The sequence below is a fragment of the Coffea arabica genome, chromosome 6c, assembly GCF_036785885.1.
Source record: "Coffea arabica cultivar ET-39 chromosome 6c, Coffea Arabica ET-39 HiFi, whole genome shotgun sequence".
Lineage (NCBI taxonomy): Eukaryota > Viridiplantae > Streptophyta > Magnoliopsida > Gentianales > Rubiaceae > Coffea > Coffea arabica.
In genome coordinates, this window is record NC_092320.1 from 46,434,077 (window position 1) to 46,442,253 (window position 8,177).

The following is an 8,177-nucleotide window of genomic DNA, read 5'->3' on the forward strand; positions in this document are numbered from 1 at the left end:
GAGGGAATGGGAGTTGGATCGATTAGAAAGCAAGGAAAAGAAAGGGCGAACATTGATCATGCTCGCTAAACCTGAGCACAACATCGGGCACTGGGAGCTGGATCGTTCCACCTTTGTGGTGTTTAACGTGTTTTCATTTGTGCAGGTTGTTCTTGGTCAGATATCCTTCATCTTGCAGTGTGCAATACCCGCAACCATAGAGATCTGCGAAGAGAGTGCTGGTCAAGTAATTCCAACCAACACTAGTCGAGTTACATTGGCCTTTGATGCAGTTTTTGCACGTCTTGATGCGTACAACTCGCAGCCCAACCAAACATTGGTTCACCGGGCGTCCGCTCACGATCCACCCATAGGATTGAGACGTCGCTTGTGTGACCATTTTCATGGAAATCTTGCTGTCCGCAACATGTATCTACCATCACCACGAGTTGCCCTTGTTCCACACAAGGATGTCATGATCATTCCTCGCTTAAGACGGCGACATGCAGGCTGCTTGGTGACTATACACATGCTCTCATCACTTTTGTTTTGTAAGAGAGTCATGATTTGGGGACACATCGCCTTTAAGAGGAGGGAAATGATGAGAATATAAAGACCAAGGCCCATTCAAGCACATGGGGAATTGGAAGATTCAAGTGAAGACTAGTTGATTGCACGAATGCTTGAGTTTAGTAGGATTATTTGATTTTCCTCGTTGATTTTGGTTATTTCTCGCTTTAGAAAGTCTAGGTAATTAAGCTAGTTTAATTGCGGCCCATTTGTTAGTAAGTAAGGCCCAAAATCTTTCTTAAGTATGTAGGGTAGTTTGGTCAACTTTTGGATTAGGGTTAATGCTTGTAAGGGCTATAAATAGCCCCACTTCCTCTTTGTTTCACATCAATTTTTGACTATTAAATACAATTAGTGAGTTTTCACTTTCTCTTTGGCAAGAGAGTTTCCTTTGAATACTTGAGAATCTTCTCAAGTTATTCACCTGAACTTATCAATCGAGTATCTCCTTAATTGTGGCGTTCTACTACCTCCAATTTGGTTCGTTAATTCGAGTAGTGACGGGTTGAGATAATATCAAAATTGTTCGTGACTTCTAGGGATTAGTTGGGTCAAATTTCCGCTGCCTAAGCCATGGTGTTTTGGTTGTCTAGATCGGGGTTTTACATCAAGTTCCCAAGCTTGGAACATACATTTATATTCATTTCTATCTCAAACATTCATACAATCCCAAACATAACAAAAGATTTGAGTTTTGGATACATTCAACCCTAACCGATCACTGGCGCGAGTACAATCACAAAAATTCAAAAACTAGACTATGCTAGCATGTACTAGTCTCACGCCCTCGTTCGTATCTCCTGTAAGGATAACAAAAACTAATAGAGTGAGTTAAAACTCAGTAAGGTTCCAAATAGCAAGTTGACCATTAAATAAAAGTGAAAGTATCAAAGTAGCGAGCATAACAAGTCAAGAAAATGAGCAATAATACTTTGTATAGCCAATCATTAAGTATTCAACATGTCAAGTAAAAGGATACAATCGTTTTGGCAAACTAGCTCCACCATAGCTTGATCAAATAGTAGTTGACACTACGTCAACTTTCAAATAAAGTAACCAGTCCAGTAGTACACCACTTAACTCCAATGTTCGTCGACCAATCAAAGCCCTTACTGGACCCGAACTCCAAGATAAACACTGGTGGTAATACTCGAGCATACCAATTAGTCGAGGAGATAACACTCCACTCAACAAACTAGAGACCCAGGGTTCGTTATCTAATTGACTAGGTCCTTGCCGACTCGATTCGATTAACTAGCCATAGGGTTTCTGGAATTCCAGATAGTATTCAAGTCATATACATGTGTATCAAGTCAATTGCAATCAATGAACAACAATATATCACATTAGGGCAAGTGCGGTAAAGTACACCCCTGCCCGACCAAACCAATCAAATATTATCCGACTATGTTGGTAAAGCATTTAAATCAATTATCAAGTTCAATCATGCATTTGGAAGTACTCACCAAAGACTTAGTGCTTTTCAAGATCACGCTCAAGTGCAACTCCTTGGTTGGAGTCCAAATCTGCGATAAAATATCATTTAAGAATTTGAAATCAACTGGGGTTCGAAACTTAGGAGTTTTACTTAAAGAAAGTCAAGTAAATGAAACTCGTTTAAGTAGTATTCATGTTACTTATCAAACTCTAGAAAATCCATGCTCACTCTTTTAGTTTTGATAAAGAAGCAATTAAAACTTTTGAATTCCCATTTGATATGAAAGATTGAAAAAATCGTAGTTACAAGGGTCGCTACTTTCACCTTTTAAAGGGTACGAGTTTTGGCAAAATTTTAACTTATATACCTCTACTAACAGAAACTTGAATACCATAGACAATCCAAGTTCACTTCGACCTCAAATTGTCGCTCAAGTTTCAAGTTCACTCGCTTATCTTCGAGCGAAAATTTGGGTTGCATGCCCTTTGTATTTATCCATTTTTCAGCCATTTATGGTTTCATTTTTTTCCCTCAAATCAGCCAAATTCAAACACACAAGCAACTATATCAAGATAGCCCTTCCACTAGGCTAAATAACATCCAAATATAACTCATTTCTAGAAACTACTCAATCACAACCAATGCTGAAATTTACTTGCCAAAGCTGGAAATTCAACTTTCAACTCTAAAAAGTAACAATCATGCCACTAATCACGTCATAAATTCCATTTCCAAGCTCAATAACAACATTTGCTAGTTAAACATCGATAATCAAAGCTGAAAAATATAAACCCTAGCTGAAAATTTCACTACACCACAAAAAACTAAAAAATTATCCATCATATACCAAGATTCAAAGCTTCTATAGCATATTTAGCAAGATTAAAGTAAAGACAAGAGGTGGATGAACTTATACCTTCCAAAAGCCCTCTTGAAAGTGAAGAACCAACCACTTTCTCCTAAGATTTTCACCACTCCTAGCTTCTTAAGCGCCAAGATGTAAGTTTAATCGGTTTGGTTTGTGTGATTTCAACTCAAATAAGGAATAATCAAGGTTGGAGTCGCAAGCTTTCTTCTCTCTTTTCCCTCTCCTTGCTCTCGGCCAACATGAAGAAATAAGGAGGAAGATGAGCCAAAATGGAAGATAAGAAGGAAAGGAATTGACTTGGTCAACCATATTTAGTTTGCCAACACTTGGCACCACAAGATGGTTTCTTTTTTTTTTTCTCCCCTTTCTTTAGTAAAAAATTTCAGCTGCTTTAAGGGATATTTTAAGGCTGATTAGCTCAAATAAAAACAAGAGGATTAGGGCAAGAAACTAGTGGTCAAGTGGTGTATTTGATCGGTAGTAAACGGTGCACGTCGGTTCAAGCCTATTTTCCTTAACTCTCGCGTACTTGTGTTTTAACTTATGATTCACTAACTTATTAATAGCACTTCTGTGACGACCCCACCTCCCCCTAAGGTGTACCAAAGCGTTCGGCGGACCGCCTGTCCAACTCTCGCCAGGACTCACTCACTTGTATCACGTGCTTACATCCATAGATAATAATTAACATTGCAATTCAACTTATAATTTACATCGATGCAAAATCAAGGTACAAAGTCTCTAGTTACCCAAACTGGTTCAAAGTGTATACAATCCAAGTACAATTCATTCTAATCGAGTAAAACCGCGAGTACAAGTCAAAAGTCAAAACAACTAGGCTACGCTAGTCTTTATACATCTCACGCCTCGCTTGTACCCCTGTAAGGAAAACAAAACTAACGGAGTGAGTCAAAGCTCAGTGAAGTTCCAAATATCAAATTGGTCATCAAGCAAAGTAATAACAGTGTGATAGTGAAATAGCGAGCAAACAAGTCAAATCAAAGAGATAACACTTCAGATAGTCAAGAAATATCTGGTTCACATTCACATGTAAGGATACAGTGGCTCATGTCTCGGTTCCATCCCAACTTGATCAATTGGTAGTTGACACTCCATCAACTTTCAAGTAATAAACTTGTCCAGAAAAGAAACCCCACTTCACGCCAGTCTCCATCCACCGATCAATACCCTTATCCGGTCCCGCACGCCACACAAAACACGGGTGGTAATACTCGACTATACCGATTAGTCGAGAAGATAACACTCCACTCGACATTACTAATTACCCAGGGTTAGTTATCTAATCGACCAGACCCTTGCCGGCTCGACTCGATTAACTAGCCACAGGGTTTTTGGAATTCCAGACAAGATACAATTCATATGCATGTAGAGCAAGTCAAGTGAAATCGGTAAACAAGAACAATTCTCGTTAGGGCAAGTGAGATAAAGTACACCTTTTCCTGATCAAATCACTTATATATCATGTAATCACATTGGTCAAAGATAAATCACAAATATCAAGTTCAATCAGATATTTGGAAGCACTCACCAAAAGTAGTGCCTCTAGTGTTCGCGTCTGGGTGGTACTCCGGGTTTGGAGTCCAAATCTGCGATAAAACTTGATTTAAGAACAATCGACTAAGGTTCGAAACTTAGACGTTTCGTTCAATAAGAATCAAGAAATTGAAATTCACTTGGAGAGTGGTCGTGAAACACTTGCTCGCTTTTTAAACTATAAAACTTTGTAACATTTATACTTGGAAATGCCATTTGAGTCGAAAGAACAAAGAAGCATACTTCGAGCAGTCATTATTTTTTATTTTTCAAGGGTACAAGTTCGGCCAAATCCTTACTTATATACCTCAGAAAAAGAAGACGCAAATATCCTAGATGGCTCAAGTAGTAATCACTCTTAACCCTTACTGAAGTCGCAAGTATATTTCTCTAGTCCTCGAGCGTAAATTTGGGTAGCACGCCCTTTGTATTTTCCTATTTTCAGCCATTTATGGCTTCATTCTTTTCCTCAATCAAACCCAAAGTTACACACAACACAAATTCATTTCAATAGCCGTTCAATAGGGCCAAAGTAATACAAGTACAAAAATCAAGCTAACGACATGTGCGGAAATGAAGTTTAACAAAAGACAGATTTGACAGGTTTTTACAGAATGGACACATCCGAGGCTACGCTTATTGGATTGAGGTACAACTTATACTATTTCGAAGCTAAGACAAAGGGCTACAATTTTGATGAAGGCTACTTAGTCCAAATTCCAGTGTAACCTAGTCAAATTCCCAATTCACTGAACCAAAATCCAACTAACCGGCTAGTTAACCGTACTACCTTCAAATGGCCATATCTCAGGATACCAAAGTCCGTTTAAGGCATTATTGAAGGCGTTCAAAAACTAAGACAAAGTAATAAAACTTTCATGTTTTGGTAAATGGCTAAATCAGCACGGATCATAGTGAATAGACATGGTCAATTGGATGAACTGACTAAAACTGATCACTGGATGCATCCTAGGGTAGTGAGGGAATTTTGGTCTTTTCACAGGCTACATTGCTCTGATTGGGCTGAAATTTTGTAGTAAACTATAAAACATCATTCTCTAGAACTTTTATGTTTTATGCTAAGCCTAATTCAGTCTCTAACATCACGAACTGGAACCAGACAGAACTGAGCTATAGTTTTCCAGAAATCTGAAATTTTACGGTTTCAAAGGAAACTTTCTTCATTTCTTGCTTCAATCACTACCACAACCTCTTATATAAGCTTAGATACAACATATACTATCCATACAACAAGTATAGGTAGAAAATCCTTCAAACCCTAACTCATGTAACTCAAGAACATACACTATATCCATCCAAATCATTATAATAGCTATCATCCATCACAAATTTAAGGTGCTATGCCAAGTTAAGCAAGATTAAGAGTAAGAAATGGTAAATCAGCATTATTACCTTACTAAAGTTACTACCAAGAGCAGCCCTAGCTTTTCCTTCCAAACTTTCGCCAACACACCACTAGCTAAACATTCAACGAAAGTTTTAATCGGATTAGTTTCTTGTTTCCTCACTTAAGTGACTCAAACTCAAGATGGATTGGTGTATCTCTCCCTTGGTTTTTCTCTTCCTCTCTCTCGGCCAAAGAAAGCAGAAAATGATGAAGAAAGGAAGCTAAATAGTGATAAGAAGGCAAGACAATTTGGTCTTGGTCAAGGCCCTAGATGGCCAACAAGTGGCATCACCAATTTCCACTAATTTTTTTTTCTTTTCCTTGCAAATTTGGTCAACATTTTCGGCCAAAGCTAGCTGAGAATGAGTGGATATTTTGCTCAAATATTAATGAGCTTATATGGTAAGAAAGTGGTGATCAAGTGGTGTATTCAATTGGTAGTGTACAGTACACGTCGGTTCACACCTTTTTCCTTAAATCACATGTACTAGGGTTTTTACTTCCTATTCACTAACTTTTTATCATTGCTTCTAATCACATATTATTTCTCACCTAAAAGTCACTCTTAAGCACCAAATTTGATCCTTACTCCATATCGGATAATTACACTACGGATACACGAAAAATCCTATTTCACTTCGAATTGAAATCGAAAAGGAAAACCCTAATTTCCTATGATCATTGGCACTTTTCTAAGGTGATTGAGTAGTAGGATAGTATAGAATAATAATTGCCAAATAATTTTCAAATAAAAGGAAATTTTCAAGAAATAAATAAGGAATTTACAAGTCCTCACACTCTCTCCCCTTAAGAGAATTTCGACTTCGAAATTCATACCTTTCGTCATGAACAGGTTGGGATATTTCTCTTGCATGTCCTTTTTTAGCTCCCAGGTTGCTTCTTCCACTTCATGATGCTTCCATAGAACCTTTACTAAAGGAATCTGCTTGTTTCTCAAGTCCTTCACCTTCCGATCCAATATTTGAATGGGTCGTTCTTCATAGGTTAAGGACTCGTCTAGTTCAATATCTTCTGGTGGCAAAATGTGAGTCGGATCTAGATGATATTTCTTAAGCAAAGAAACATGGAAAATGTCATGGATCCGGGACAAACTAACTGGTAATTCAAGTCGATAAACCACCTTTCCTATTCGTTGGAGTACATTGAAAGGTCCTATGTACCGTGGTTGCAACTTTTTCCCTTTTCCTGCTCTAATCTTTCCTTTCAACGGGGTAATTCGAAGAAACACCTTATCTCCTATCTCGAACTCCAAATCCTTCCTCCGATGATCGGCATAACTTTTCTATCGGCTTTGGACTGTTTGAAGTCTTTGGCGGATCACCTTTACCCTTTCGTAGGCTTCCTCAACCCATGGTATTGTAGCCGGATTTATAATCTTTCTCTCTCCTACTTCATTCCAATGGATTGGAGATCGGCACCGTCGTCCATACAAGGCTTCATATGGGGCCATTTGAATAGAGGAATGATAACTATTATTATATGCAAATTCAACCAAGGTTAAGTATTGGCTCCAACTTCCTCCAAAATCCACAATACAGGCTCTCAGCATATCTTCAAGAGTTTGAATGGTTCTCTCAGATTGTCCATCAGTTTGTGGGTGATACGCTGTACTATAGTTTAACTTAGTTCCTAGAGCCTCTTGCAACTTCTGCTAGAATCGAGATACAAACCTAGGGTCTCTATCAGATACAATACTTACTGGTACCCCATGTAGTCTCACCACTTCATCCATATAAAGTTTGGCAAGTTTCTCCAAAGAATATTTCATACTTACTGGCAGGAAATGTGCGGTCTTAGTTAGTCGGTCCACTATTACCCAAATAGCATCATGCCCCTTTTGTGTTCGTGGCAACCCTGATACAAAATCCATTGTTATGTGCTCCCATTTCCATTCAGGGATCTCTAAAGGCTGTAACAGACCTGATGATTTTTTATGCTCAGCTTTCACTTGTTGGCACGTAAGACACCTTTGTACAAACTGCGCAATCTCCGCCTTCATATTATCCCACCAATACAGACTTTTGAGATCTTGGTACATCTTATTACTCCCTGGGTGCACCGTATACCTAGAGCGGTGAGATTCCTCCAAAATCTCTCTCTTTAACTCCTTATCCCTAGGCACAACGACACGATTTCGGAATTTCAAGATTCCATCAGGACCCAGGTTAAAGTTAGGCAACTCCCCTTTCTTCACCTTTTTCACCCATTTTTGCACCATTGGGTCCTTCACTTGGCCCTCTTTAATCCGATCCAACAATGTCGACTTCACCTCAATATTTCAAAAATCATCATCTTCGGTTCCAAACGAGGTTTCCATTCACATACATCTTCTAACAAGC